The sequence below is a fragment of the Nicotiana tabacum genome, chromosome 8 (assembly GCF_000715075.1).
Source record: "Nicotiana tabacum cultivar K326 chromosome 8, ASM71507v2, whole genome shotgun sequence".
Taxonomy (NCBI): Eukaryota; Viridiplantae; Streptophyta; class Magnoliopsida; order Solanales; family Solanaceae; genus Nicotiana; species Nicotiana tabacum.
Window position 1 is genome coordinate 24,677,072 of NC_134087.1, and position 16,066 is coordinate 24,693,137.

Genomic DNA, 16,066 nt, shown 5'->3' on the forward strand with positions numbered 1-16,066 from the left:
AGCTGCTCAGGGAATTCGTAGACAAGTTCCAGCGTGAGAGGATGATGTTGCCATGTGTACCTGATAACTGGGCGGCTATGGCCTTTGCCAGTAATCTAAATGAAAAAGCTCAGAAGCCACGAGGACTCAAGAAAAGTTTATGATAATTTCTAGTAACTTCTTGGAATGATGTTTATAACAAATACAACACGAAACTGCGGATAGAAGAAGATACTATCATTCAGTCTCGAAAAGATGAAAGGGTGAGTTCAAGGCGAGCTGAAACTAAAAAAAGGTTTGGCAAAAATAGGTACGAGCCTTACATGGGACTAGCAGGAAGAGACTCGCGTTCAAAACAGGAAAACCCAAGGTACGATCATAGATCAATAGATAAAGAGTCAGCCAGGTTCATCATCAAGGTTCAGAAAAGAACGAAATACGCGAGAGACGCGAGATGATGACAGAAGCTCGAAGGAAAAGATCGGCGGTTTTTAACGTTAGCACATCCGAGTTGGTGGCTATTTTAAGAAGCATGAGAGACAAGGTACGGTGGCCAAAGGAAATGAGATCACACCCAAATAGGCAAAATCCTGATTTTTGGTGTGACTTTCACAACGATCACGGTCATAAAACAGTGGATTGCAGATTACTACAAGGCGAAATAGAACATTTATTAAAACAAGGGTATTTAACTGAACTGTTTAGTGAAAAAGGAAAGCAGACATATATGAAGAATAGACAAGAACCGCCAAAACCTCCTTCATCAAAAAGGACGGTCAATATCATAAGTGGAGGGGAAGAAATAAATGGTGTGACATATGCGGCAGCAAAGAAGGTGTCAAAAATTACAGTTACTCACAGGATGCGAGTTCGACAGGTTTTGGATGAAGATAGTATTACATTTGATGATGCAGATGCAGATGGCATGCTAACCCCACATAATGATGTACGGGTAATATCTTTACTTGTACATGACACTAATGTAAAACGAGTTTTGATTGATCCAGGTAGTTCCGTGAATATCATTTTGTTAAGGGTGGTAAACGAGATGCAAGCCGATGATAAGATAATACCCAAGGCACGCACCTTGACTGTTTTTGAAAACTCGAGCGTCGTAACAAAAGGGGAGATAATACTCACCACATTCGCAGAAGGAGTATCAAAGATACAAAATTTCAGGTAGTAGAAATGGATATGGCTTACAATATGATTCTCGGCAGACCATGGATTCACGAAATGGACGGTGTTCCATCTACCTTACATCAAGTTATCAAGTTTCCATCACAATGGGGAATACGACGAATCTGTGGTGACCAACAAGCTTCACGAAGCATTAATTCTGTGGCAGATTCAAACGCAAAAATTGATGAAAATAGCAATCACAGAATTCAGTTGGGACGCAGCAACACGAACCTCAACTGAAGATGGGCAAACAGATGTAGACTCGAGGCCCGATACTATTCAGGAACTAGACGAAAATGAAAATATGGTACTATTTATACATTGGCCGGACAGAAAAATCTACATTGGAACCAACCTCAGTCCAGAGATAAAATGTAAGTTGATTGAATTTTTAAAGGCTAACGCAAATTGTTTTGCTTGGTCCCATTCAGATATGATAGGTATACCACTGAAGTTAATGACTCACAAATTAAATGAAGATCCATCATACCCACCTGTCAAACAAAAGAAAAGGAAGCAAGGCTCCTTCAAGAATTAGGTGATTCAAGATGAGGTGCAAAAACTTTTAAAAATTGGGTCTATCTGCGAGGTAAAGTATCCAGATTGGTTGGCTAATACTATAGTAGTGCCCAAAAACAATGGTAAGTGGCGAGTTTATGTAGATTATACTCATCTAAATAAAGATTGCCCTAAAGATTCTTTTCCATTGCCACATCTTGATAAACTAATTCATGCTACTGCAAGACATGAATTATTAAGTTTTTTAGATGCCTATTCAGGATATAATCAGATTAAAATGGATCCTCTAGAAGAAGAAAAAACTTCCTTTATCACAGACAGAGGGACTTACTGTTACAAAGTTATGCCGTTCGGTTTAAAGAATGCTGAGGCCACATACCAAAGGCTAGTGACCAAAATATTCCAAGAACACGTAGGAAAAACCATGGAAGTGTATATAGATGATATGATGGTCAAATCACAACAAATAGGGGATCATATTCAACATTTGACTGATACATTTCGGATTCTTCGCAAATTTAACATGAAGTTAAATCCCGAGAAATATGTATTTGGCGTGTCATCAGGTAAGCTCTTGGGATTTCTTGTTTCTAACCGTGGCATTGAAGTAAATCCTGCACAGATTAAAGCTATTGAAGAAATTCCAGATATACTCACAAGCAAAAAAGAAGTTCAAAGGCTGACAGGAAGAATAATAGCCTTTGGGAGGTTTATTTCCAAGTCATAGGAAAAGTACTTCAAATTCTTTTCATCTTTAAAAAAGCAAAACCAATTTTAATGGTCTGAAGAATGTCAACAAGCGCTTAAAAATTTAAAGGCGTACCTGTCAAATCCACCATTGCTAGCCAAACCGAAAGATGGGGAGAAATTGCTTATCTACCTTGCAGTTTCAAAAGTAGCGGTAAGTGTCGTACTAGTTCGAGAAGACCAAGGTAAACAATCACCAATTTATTATGTTAACAAATCTTTCCTAGATGTTGAGACTCGATATCCTCATTTAGAGAAACTTGCATTAGCCTTAATTATGACATCTAGAAAATTTAGACCTTACTTCTATTGTCATCCTATCTTTGTAGTAACCGCCTACCCCTTACATAATATATTGCATAAAGTAGAGTTATCGGGTAGATTATCCAAGTGGGCTATAGAACTAAGCGAATATGACATTACATACCAACCTAGAACTGCAATAACGTCACAAGTTTTAGCAGATTTCGTGGTAGATTTTAGCCAGGGGATACAGTTGGAGGCAGAAAAAGAACGACAGGTATTTAACGGATCTAATCTAGGTACCTGGACCTTATTTACTAATGGTTCATCAAATGTAAAAGGAGCAGACCTAGGCATTGTCCTGGTACTGCCTGCGGGTGAAACCATACGACAAGCAATAAAATGTCATCCAATCACGAATAATGAGGCAGAATATGATGCTATTTGCAGGTTTAGAATTGGCACGAGAGCTCGGAATAAAGCAGGTCATAATCACAAGTGACTTGCATCTCGTTGTTAATCAAATGCAGGGGACTTATACGACTAGAGAGACAAGGATACAACAATACTTGGAAAAGGCACGCGATCTGGTTAGACAATTCCAAACTTGGAAAATCACGCAGATACCAAGGGAAGAAAATGCCGAGGTAGACGCTCTAGCTAATCTTGCATCCGCTGCAGAAATAACAAACGAAGAAAACGCTTTCGTGATACATTTATTTCATTCAGTGCTTGATCAATACAAAAACAAGGTAAATTACAATAATCTAACTTGGGATTGGAGAAACGAGATTGTCAATTTTTTGTAGTATGGAATACTACCTGAAGATAAGAAAAAGGCTCAAGCACTTCGCCAAAAACTGCTCGTTACTGTTTAAATCAAGGCAATTTTTATCGAAAAATGTTCGGTGGTCCTCTAGCAAGATGTATCAGGCCTTCTCAAACGGAATATGTAATGAAAGAAATACACGAGGGACACTGTGAAAATCACGCCAGAGGGAGATCTTTAGTGAAAACCATAATTAGAATTGGCTATTACAGGCCAAAAATGGAAGAAGAGGCAGAAAACTTCATGGCTAAATGTGACAAGTGCCAAAGATATGGCAACAACATGCATTGGCAAGCTGAATTGTTATATCTAGTTATTTCACCATGGCCTTTTATGAAGTGAGGATGGATATTGTAGGTCCACTACCACAAACCAAAGGCAAGGTAAGATTTTTGTTAGTACTCACTAACTATTTTACTAAGTGGATAGAAGCAGAAGCCTTCAAGCAGGTGCGAGAAAAGGAGGTCAGAGATTTCATCTGGAGAAACATCATATGCCGATTTGGGGTGCCGAAGGAGATCGTATGTGATAATGGCCTACAATTCATAGGTGCACAAATCACAAAATTCTTCCAAAGTTGGCAAATTAAAAGGATTACCTCCACACCTTACCATCCGGTAGGTAATGCACAAGCTGAATCAACGAATAAAGTCATTATCAACAATTTGAAGAAAAGACTGGAGGAATCAAAGGGCAATTGAACAAAGGTACTACCCGCAGTCTTATGGGCTTACCGAACAACATCAAAAACAACTACGGGAGAAACACCATTTTCACTTGTATACGGAGTTGAAGCCTTAATTCCAGTCAAAAGTGGGAGCCAAGTACGAGATATACTCAAGGTACTGAAGAGTCGAACGAAGAAGAGATGCGGGTAAACCTGGATTTACTTGAAGAAAGGAGGGAAACCGCATTAATAAGGATGGCAGCGCAAAAACAAGTTATTGAGCGCTATTACAATCAGAAAGCTTGTCTAAAATACTTTAAGATTGGGGAATACGTACTCAAGAAAGTTTTCCAATCCACGAGGGCAACGAATGCAGGAAAGTTGAGTCCAAATTGGGAATGGCCTTACAAGATTCATGGTATTGCAGGAAAAGGAGCATACGAGCTTGAAACTTTGGATGGCAAGATTCTACCTTCAAATTGGAATGTTGTACATTTGAAGAAATACTACTTCTAAGGAAAGGAAATACCAACGGTCAGGTATCCCCACTCACAATTTTTATGTTTGAATTATTAAAATTTTACTAACTATTTTACATGATAGGCAAAAAGCTAGCCCGCACTAAATGATGAATTACGACATGAAAGACACATGGAAAGAACATAATTCCCGGTCTAGGGTTAGAATTATTCTGATGGAGATTTAAATGGGTTAAGCAGTCTTTATCTAAAATCGTACCTCTGAGTCCCGTATATCTTTTCTTTTCAAGAAAGGACCGCATGGAAGGAATAATCAAGTGCTCAAGATTTCATACTTAAGAGTTCAAACACTTGGGGGACTATATAATATACATATGATATATGTATAAGGAAGGCAAAGAAAGATGAAACAATTAAATTTCAAGTCAAGCCTAAGGTCTACTTAATAAATATCAAGTTCATGTGATGACCGTAAATTCTGCATTCTGAGGCTTCAAAAACCTCTTTCGACATTACCTCGATTTGCGTGCACAGTCCAGGCGCGTAGCCGAAAAGCTATTATGTGAAAATCTGTGAAAATGATGAATTTTGACTTTAAAATGGATTTAAGTTGACTTCGGTCAACATTTTGGGTAAACGGATCTGGACCCGTGATTTGATGGTCCCGGAGGGTCTGTAGAAAAATATGGGACTTGGGCGTATGCCCGGAATCAAATTCCGAGGTCCCAAGCCCGATAAATGAATTTTTAAAGAAAATTATTTTCTGGAATTATTTATGAGTTTTGAAAATGAAATGTGTTTAAAACTTGATAGTATTGGGCCCATATTTTGGTTTCGGTGCCCGGTACAGGTCATATATGTGATTTAAGATAAGTCTGTGAAATTTGGTAAGAAACGAATTGGAAATGACGTGAATCGGATCGTATTTAAGAAAATTTGGAAAATTGGAAGTTCTTAAGAAATTTCATGATTTTGATGCTAAATTCATAGTTATTGATGTTATTTTAGTGATTTGAATGCACGAGCGAGTCCGTATGATATTTTTAGGTTGGCGTGCATATTTGGTTTGGAGCCCCGAGGGCTCGGGTGAGTTTTGGATAGGCCACGGGGTGGATTTTGGACTTGGAAAGTTGCAGACTTCAGTTGTTTCATTCCAGGCCTGCAGGCTTTGCATTTGCGAGGCCTGCAGGCTTTGCATTTGCGAAGCCTGGCTCACAAATGCGAGTTCACAAATACGAAAGCCGAGTCGCAAATGCAAAACAGCCCAGGCTAGCCCCTCCTCGCAAATGCGAGATTTTCCTTCGCAAATGCGATGCTCCCCATTTGGGCCTGTCATCGCAAATGCGATTGTTCGTTCGCAATTCCGACTTCGCAAATGCGAAAATTGTTTTACAAATGCGAGCTTAGCAGAGCCTGGGTTCGCAATTGCGAAACTTGGTCGCAATTGCGATACCTGACCTGTAAGTTCATAACATAGACGTATTTTCAACCATTTTTCACATCTTCTCAAAAGATAAACTCTCTAGGGGGATTTTTCAAAGGCAACTTCTCTTCCTAATCGGTTGTAAGTGATTTTTAACTAGTTTTCTTCAATCATTAACATACTTGTACATGATTTCAACTCAAAATCAATGATTTTCATGGGGGAAATTGGGTGTTTTGGGTAGAACCTAGGTTTTTCAAAAATTGGGGATTTGGACCTCGATTTGAGGTTCGATTTCAAAACAAATTATATATTTGGGTTCGTGGGGGAATGAGTAGTCTGGTTTTGGTCTGAACCTCAGGTTTTGACCATATGGGCCCGGGGCGATTTTTAACTTTTTGGGGTAAAACTTTAGAAAACTCATTTTCATGCATTAGAATTGATTCCTTTAGCATTTATTGATGTAATTAAGTAACTTATGACTGGATACAAACGAATTGGTGGTGGAATCAAGAGGTAAAGCAATAGTAGAGATTTGAATTGTGTTCGTGGCATCGAGGTAAGTGTTTGGTCTAACTTTAGCTTGAGGGATTAGGAGTTGTTTCCTATTTGCTATATGTTACTTGTTGAGTACGACGTATAGGCATAGTGACGAGTATCTATACATTGGTGTCAAACATGACCGTGAGTCTTAAATTAAAATTATTGTGTTCGTTATAAATACTATGAATGCCTAAGTTGTTGATTCTCTGTGTTGAGCAAGGATTATGGTTATTCTCGTGGAAATTAATTATGATTGAGTATTGGTGCTAGTTGAGGTAGTTAGATGTTGGAACAAGTTTGGTTATAGCTGATTTTTCCTTGTCGGGGCGTACTTACTTATACTGTCGATTCCCTTGCCGGGATAGTGTTGTTTCTTTATTGATCCCTTGCCGGGACTTTTGTTGTGATTGGTGTTGAACTGTATATGTGGATCGGGTTGTATACCGCAATAATATTATATTTGGATTGAGTTGCACGCCACAATAATATTATATTTGGATTGGGTTGCACGCGCGCAATAATATTATATTTGGATCGGGTTGCACGCGCGCAATAATATTATATTTGGATAGGGGTGCACGCCGCAACAATTATATAAATGGATCGGATTGCACGCCGCAATAATATTATATTTAGATCGGGTTGCACGCCGCAACAATAGATAATACGAAGTGCTTATAGATTGGTGACGAGTTCCTTATTGTTTCGCTATGAATTCTAAATTGTCCTTATGTCTTTCTCTTAAATTACTGTTGGTATTGATATTTCCCCCAGCATGTAACCCCTCCCATGTTTACCTGTCTATTTCTGTTTTATTTTCCGCTGCATATTATATACTGCATAGGTTTATTTGGTAGTCTGGTCCTAGCCTCGTCACTACTTCGCCGGGATTAGGCCAGGCACTTACCAGCACATGGGGTCAATTGTACTGATATTACACTCTGCACTATGTGCAGATCCCGGAGCGGCAGCTTTTGGACCGTAGCATTGGGTGGCTGCTTTTAGTCCAGTTAGAGATCCTAAGGTAGTCCTACAGGCGTCCGTAGGCCCGGCGTTCGCTTCTATCCTTATATGTATTCTGTTTTTATTCACTTCGGAGACAGATTGTACCTTTCTTTCCAAACCTTTGTATGTAGTATTCGTAGATGGTCCGTGATATTATAACACCGGATTTTGGATAGAGATGTATGTTGGTATTGCCGTACTGGTTTTGGCTAAGGTATCAGACTAAGTCTTCCGCATGTATTTATTTATCGTTAATATTTCATTGTTAATTGCATATTAATTTAAATGGTTAAAAGGGGTAAATAAAAGAGTTAGTGATTCTATATTACACAGCTTGCCTAGCTTTCACGAGTAGGCGCCATCATGACTCCCGAGGGTGGGAAATCTGGGTCGTGACAGTTCAGAGCAAAGTCACGAGCCAAAAACGCAAGCCTGATCCAAAAACCTATGAAAAGTACACTCGTAGATACAAATTTCAAAATCCTACGAATGTTTAGGTTAAAGGAAGTATTTAGCTATGGATCATAAAGAAACCCTTGGATTTTCTTTTTTACAAATCTGTTATAAAGAAAACAGTTACGGAAGAGTTATGGAAGACAATTAAATACATGTAAGGTATTATTTAAGCTTGACAAATTCGAATGAAAACTTTTCTCAAAGTTATTCCAAGAAACATATGTGTTCATATTTCTCTTTTCGAATGGTTACACCATTATGAAGTTGAGACGTCTTCTTTTTTACGTATCGTATATAAAAGGGTCCTCTTTTATAATTCATGTTTGATTCAAAAATCCATGAAGTTAATTAAGCATTTCTAAAATGCAAAAAGTCAAAAGGGTAAGACAAAAACCCACATATTAAAAGCAAAACCTTGGACTTATAAAGAAACAAGGCAAATTATTAAAAGAGTATTAAATAAACTCAAAAGAATTAGTTAAAACGAAAACTTTATAATATTAAGTTAAAACTAAGTATGAACTTAGTCTTAAACTGATTGTCATTTTAAAGCCCCAAAAAGACCTGGGGACATGTTGTTACAAAAAACATAACCCCAAAATGGGACCAGGGGTAATAACACCACACATTCCACCAAAAAATGAGTCAAACTTCACAAATAAACTTTCATTGTGGAGTAGGTTCAGAAGAAGAGTTCAAGAAGGTATCATCAGTAACAGAAGGCTCGATTTGGTTTGAAGGAGCTGAGACATCCACCGCACCAGGATCAACTTCAGCGTTCTCGGGAGTATCAGCCATGGGAGAAGAGAAACTTTGGTCTTGCTGAGTTTTTTTCAATAGTCTCTTTAATCTTTGGCATCTAAGTTAAAACCTTCTTGGCTAACCTCCATAAGGGTATCATGGCGCGTGTTCAATATGGTCTAACTTACTTCAACAACAGCTTTGTCCTTAAGAGCCTCATAGTCTATTTCCCAATGATCAATTTCACTCTTGAGTTCCTCCCCCTCAATCAAAGCAGCATCGTAAGAAGATTGTAAAGGGGCAAGGGAACTCTCCAAAAACTTGACCTTATCAAAAGACATATGGAGATCTTCTTGGGTCTGGGTGAGTGTTTGAACAAGCTCACCTGCATAAACCTATTTTTCATTCAACAAGGCCTTTAGACCTCTGATCTCCTCGATGGCTTTGGAGAGTTGTTCAGCAAAAGATGACTCGAGGAGGTTTTTATCCTTGCCTGCCTGGTTGGAAGAAGCTTTCTCAATTGCTGACTCCGATGCCATTACCCTCAGTTGCTGCTCTAAGGTAAATTTGTTTTCTTCTAAAACTTCCATCTCAAGCTGGAGACTTTCATAATGCTCTTTCCAATTATCTGCCTCAATCTGGTAATCATGCATCAATTGCTCTGTATGGGAAACCCTTTTCATCATCTCTGTACCGATGAGATTGATCTATATAAAAAAAGAGGGTAAGAATTTCAGCAGAAAGAAAATGGAATAGAACATGAAAAGACATCAATACCTTCAATGATGATTACACTATGTCATTCATCCAAGTCAAAGACCTATGACTTTCTAGCTTGGACTTTTTAACTGGACCAATCAAGGGTTTCAACCATACGTCAGCTTGTCCAGACTTCTTCAGAAGATTACCATCGGTAGGAACCTCAATGGTAATTTGTTTCATCACTCTACTTCCACTTGAAGAACCAACTTCAGATCGAGAAACATTAGTAGTAGGGACTATAGAAGAAGTCATAATGGCTTGAGGCGGAGCAGAAATAGCAGCAGTAAAAACAGGCAAAGAGCATTCCATTGGAACAGATACGGGGAAAGAGGCAAGGGGTACTTCATCAGATACCAAATCAAAACCTTCACTATTCAAACCCACGTGAAAAAAGTTGTTCATCAGAGTCACGAGCTGCCATAGGAGTATCTTCGTCAGAACTCACTAAAGTGGCTTCAGTAGACTTGGTCATGGGAACAGAACGAGGAGGAGTAGCTTCGTCATCCGAAATGACGCGTCTTCTGGCCCGCGACCCTCTAACCAAAGAACTTCCATCTTGTTCCTCTTCCTCCTCAGAATCATGGGGTTTGTCAACTTTATTTTTCGATGAAGAACCTAATATTATCTCCTGAGCTCTTGCCAAAGAAAGTCTAGAAACTACAACTGATTCAGCACTTACACCGCGAATAGGAAACCCTGATAAAAAGAAGGGTTAAAAACATTCTAATGAAAGAATAGAAGGAAAAACTCTTACCGTAGGTCTTAACCTTCCAACAAAAACTATTTGAGAGGTACTTCTAAGATCTAACTTCCATTGGAGCAATAATCAATAACTTTTTTACCCAACCACGAAAATTGAAAATCTCTTCAACAGTTCCCATGGTTGCTGGAATAAGAAAAGTTAAACAGTCACGGGAAGTACAAACTCTTTTTGATAAAAAAAAAGAGAAAGCTATAAAGAAAACTTATGTGCAAAATTCCACTTTTCAGGAAATGGCATATTTTCTTCACCTACTAGCCCTACCGTGGGAGCAAAAACAAATCGGGCGTACCAGCCACGATCTTTATCATCCTCAGGGCTAACTAAAACCCTCTTACTCCTCGCCACCAAAGTAAAAATTCCATGACGGAATAGCTTCGGGGAGTAAAGGTGGATTAGATGAAAAAAGGTGAAGGGCAGTTCAGCCAAATTAGCCAAGTATCTTAAACATGCAACAACCTTCCATACAATAGGGCCAATTTGTCCTAAACACACATTGAAAAAACGACAGAACTTGATAATAACAGGGTCAATGAGGGTTTAAAATTCGGTGTAAAGGGATACGTATACACGAAAGAAATGCCAATCTTGAAGGACGTGATAATTTGATTTACATTAGGAATTATAATCAGGAAGTCAAATTTCCAATGGCAATCTCTACGGACAATAGAGATCAAACCTTCGGTAATCTGAGAAGGGTAAACAGTAAACATTAGCACGATCAAGAGAGGACACAGAAGAAACCTGATTCCTAATAGATTCTCTATCAGTATAAAAAGAAAGTTTAGAAGGGATAATTTCATCTACTATGGGTTCACGGACTGGTTCATTAGAGTCCCTACTTCTGGAAGAAGATCTATGTGGAAGAGAACCCCTAGTTCTAGAAGAAGAAGGATGAATAGAACTAGGTAGAGACGAAGAAGCACCTCGAATGGATGTTGATCCTAAACTACGTAACCTACCTCCTTTCCTGCTCCTAGTTGGAGCAAGAGGAAGTTCATCAACAATAGGAATTTTTTGGGGATTAGGGTTCGAAGAAGACATAGTTGTACGAGGAAGAAAAGAATATTGAATATTCAAAGATGGTAAACTCTTATGAGAAAGAAAAGACAAAGGTTATATTTATACTTAGAAGCAACCGTCAAACAAAAAGGTAATGATGGAAACGACATGATGAAAACTGTCACTTCGTGATTGATGTAAGCCGTAAAAAAACCTTAAAAGGTGCTTAAGGGTTGCAGAACCAATCAAACATCACCACGTGTCACATGCATTAAATAGAAGTGACATGCGAAGCGTCAGTTCTGGAGAAGGTATAATGATATGTAGAATTGCGACAAAAATTCCCGCTTTAATGAGATCCACTTTCCAAATATTCAATTGATGAATAAATGGCAAGTGGGGGGGGGAGGACTATCTGTATTGGAAAAAATCAAGTTAACATTTGGAATTAATTATATGCTGACATGTCAAGACACGTAGATCAATAAAAGAATGACAGCTAGTAAAGAGTATTCAAAGAGCCACGAGCCTTAATAGGTACGGGCAAAGATTAAAGAAAACAGGAAGGAACGATTACTCGAATCTCTTGGTAATTTGAAGAGACATCGGAAGAATGAACCTAGATAGCAAAAAGGACAGATACGTATTATCCGTAATTAATGAGCATCAATGATGGAAAACATTACAGAATCTTCACGAAACATTTACGATTTCCAATTATAACGTTACATTAATGTCATTAATTGCTCATTATGGCTATATTATGAGAGGAAAGAAACGTAGTACTTAGAAATAGCTATAAAATAAGAGAAATAACATTTGTAAAGGGACACAGATTATTATTGGAATACACTGATTTACTTTGCTTTCTTTTGCTTACTCAGCTATCTTTCAATTCAAGTCTTCTTATTTGTTCCATATTTGATTATCAGTAACCCGAGTTCTTCTAAAATTAAGCTTTGACCGAAATATTTATTTTCTGGTTAAACAATAATCGTATATTGACAGAGTAAATGGTTTTTTTCGCAATCAATCAGTATAATTTAAATTGTTGCAAAGGTTTCTTGTCTTATTTTTTAAAGTATTTTACTATAATATTTTTTTTGGTAACTAACTTGTTTTATTAATCACCAAGTATCAATTTCAAAACCATATCAAAGCTAACACAACCTGCTATTAATCTCTGGACATACCATACTCTACTTCCTAGAAACATAAGCTAGGTAAAAAAGACTTGTTCCTAGGAGTTACTCGAACACTAACAACATAAGCTATTTCCTTCGCAATCTGCTCCCATACTCTGCTCATTTGCTAAAAAATTCTTCTGTTCCTTTCAATCCACACTTGATGAGCAGCTTCTGCGTAGACAACTTTAAAGATTTGCGCTTGTTGTGATTTCTCTTTAGAACACTGGATAGCCCCCTATGTGAATTGTTTCCAATCTATAAGTCCCAGGTACTGCATTTGCATCCAGCTGTAAAGTTTACTCCATATTTGCTTAGTGTATTCACATTGCATGAATAAATGATCTCTTGTCTCCACTTACCTTATGCTCGTCACATATTGAGTATCAACATTTATCCTTCATTTACTCAGTCTATCACAAGTCATCAATCTTCCTTGCATCATAAGCCACATTGTAAATCTTTCTTTTGGTCTTGCTGCATTATTAAACATCAAGCTTTTCCATTCCACCCTGTTGTAATCTCCAAGTAAATGTAGATATATTTGTCTGATCAAGATTTTTTTGTGATATTGTTCAAATTGTCTAGTTGCCAGTGTCTCGCTTGCCTCTACCACTTTCCTCACTATCCAACATGTTTTATGTGGTATTGGCATTGTGTTAAACTGTTGGTTTTTAATATTATATGTATGAATTCATCGAATCCACAGCTTGTCTTGTTTGACACTAAGTCCTAACAAACCTTAGCAATGACTGCTTTGTTCCATAGCTTCAGATTGGTAATATTGAGATCACCCCGAGCTTTAGGAAGACAAACATTGTCCCATGCCAACAATGCCTTCTTTGTAATTTCATTAGCTCCAGACCATGCATATGATCTGCATAGTCCCACCACAACCTTGATCACCTTTGTTGGAAATATAAATAATTATGCCCAGAAATCTTGTATACCAAACAACACACTTTGGACTAACTGTACTCTCCTAGCATAAGACAAGGTCTTCGCACTCCAAGAGGTAATTTTTGCAGCCATTTTATCAATAAGAGGTTGCCACTGAAGGATACTTAGTTTCTTAGTAGACAAAGACACACCTAAATATTGAAAGGTAATTCTCCAGCAGAAAGGCCCAAATACTGTAGGATTTGTTATCTATTTTCTATAGAAACCTCTCCAAAGTATGCTTCACTCTTGTTGAGATTAGCTTGAAGTCCAAAAACTTGAGTGAACTGATAAAATTTTTGTTGCATTGCTTGAACTGGTTTCAAATCTCCTCTTGCAAATAACAGTAAGTCGTCAGCAAAACTAAGATAAATGATCCCTAATTTGGTACATCTAGGATGATACTTGAACTCTTTCACCATCTTCAGGTTAGCCAGGTTCCTACTCAAGTACTTCATTGCTATAGCAAACAAAAAAGGTGACATAGGATCACCCTGTCTCAGTCCCTTAGCAGCATTGAATGGCTTTGTTGGCTCCCCATTAACACTGATAGAATAGTTGATTGTCTAAATGCATTCCATAACCCAAGAAATGAACAACTGAAGAAATCCCATATTACACACCATATTTTCGTACGTAAAAGTATGCCATAAGCAAACTGGTGAAAGCTCGGAAATGAGATATTACATATCGCATATTTCGTACGTTAAAGTTTCGTCGTACGTAAATCGACGTAAGTTCAAGAATGAGATTATTTTGGTATTATAAGTATTATGCTATTTCAAACAAGTGATAAGTAAATTTGTGAAGGTGAGAGGGTAAGCAAATCGAAGAAAATAAGTTTCATCGAAATTTGACATTTTGGGGTAAAATACGGTCTAAGCTATAATACCCCGTATTTATGGACTAATGCCATTCAAAGTACCACATGACCATAATAGTGAGGTGTATAAAGTGTGTTAAAAGTAAGTAATATTTTAATTAATTTGATATAATTCTTAATTATGTAGATAATTGGGTAATTATGAATTTTTAAGTGGGAGATTAACTTGTAAATGAAAGTTTGTAGATATTTATTTGGATAATTGTTAAAGGGAAAAACCCACGTGTTTTTTAGGAGAACGTGGAAGCAAGATAAAGTTAATTTGATGACTCTTGAATTATGATGGAGAGGTGTTACACTTTAGTTGATTTGGTGGCTTAGTCATTAGATGTGGCTTCAATCTTTCATACAAAGTCTACGAGTGTTATAGCAACGGGATTTTGCGATTCTAAGGGAGTACGGGTACAATCTTTCTCAAGGAATGTCATACGGATTCTTCCCTACTTCGATCCTCCATTACGTGTTTTCGCAAAACATAATCGGCTAAGGTATGTTAAGGCTATCCCTTCTTTCTTTTTGGCATGATCCATATGATGCAAACGAAACGAGAAAATGTACAGCTTCCATAAATGACTCTATTCGTAGAAATCTAGAGATGCATATGTTCTTGATTCTCCATGTATCCTATTATTTTATCATCTGTTCATGGGTCTCAAGAAAATATGTAAGTTGATAAAGTCTATTTCATTATATTAATCAGAGGCATAATGGTCTTATGATGTACCGAGAGATTTTATTAACGTACTTCATATGCATTTCATGCATTTATACATGCACATTGACCCATGACCAGATGGCATTATAGACGCGTATATATATGTGTGTATATATATATGGGATATGGAAAAGGTTATGGCGTTATATACGCAACACCACCTGATCAGCTGATATACGTTGATGATTTGCCCACAGTGGCCGATATGATATGATAGGATGACCTTAGAGGCCTGATGATGTTATGAAACATGTACATATGCATTACATGATATTTATACGCATATGCATAACATTATAAATATTTCATAATTCACAAAGCTATCCATGCTTACAGATTGAGTCATTTACTCTAATTTCTTCCATGTCTGTTATGTATTTATTTATGTGTCTTACATACTCGGTACATTATTCGTAGTGACGTCCCTTTTGCCTTGGGACGTTACGTTTCATGCTCGCAGGTCCCGATAGATAGATCGAGAGATCTTCAAGTAGGCTATCATATCAGCGGAAGATGTTGGTGCGCTCCATTAGCTTCGGAGTTGCTCGTTTGGTTAGTATGATTTAGACGTGTATTGCTTTATGGCAGAACTCTGTCCCAACCTTTATAAAAATTATGTATTCTTAGAGGCTTGTAGACAAATATCATGTACGTAAAAGATTGTATGGCCTTGTCTGCCTATGTTCAATATACGAGTGGATATTTGGTTTTATAGGCCCGTATGTCTTATGTATAAACTGGTATCTCACGTTGTATTCTATTTATCTCATGGCAGCCTTCCGGCTCAGTTATCTACGATAGTATGATATGTTATGTTGGTACTCGGTTGAGTAAAATATCGGGTGCCTGTCACGGTCCATGGGTTTGGAACGTGACATCCCAATTCTTCCATGATTTGCTTCATGTATGGCCATTCAATAGAATCATAGGCTTTCTGCAAATCTATATTTATCATACAACGAGGAGATATGTTCTTCCTAGAATAGGCCTTCACCAACTCATGTGCCA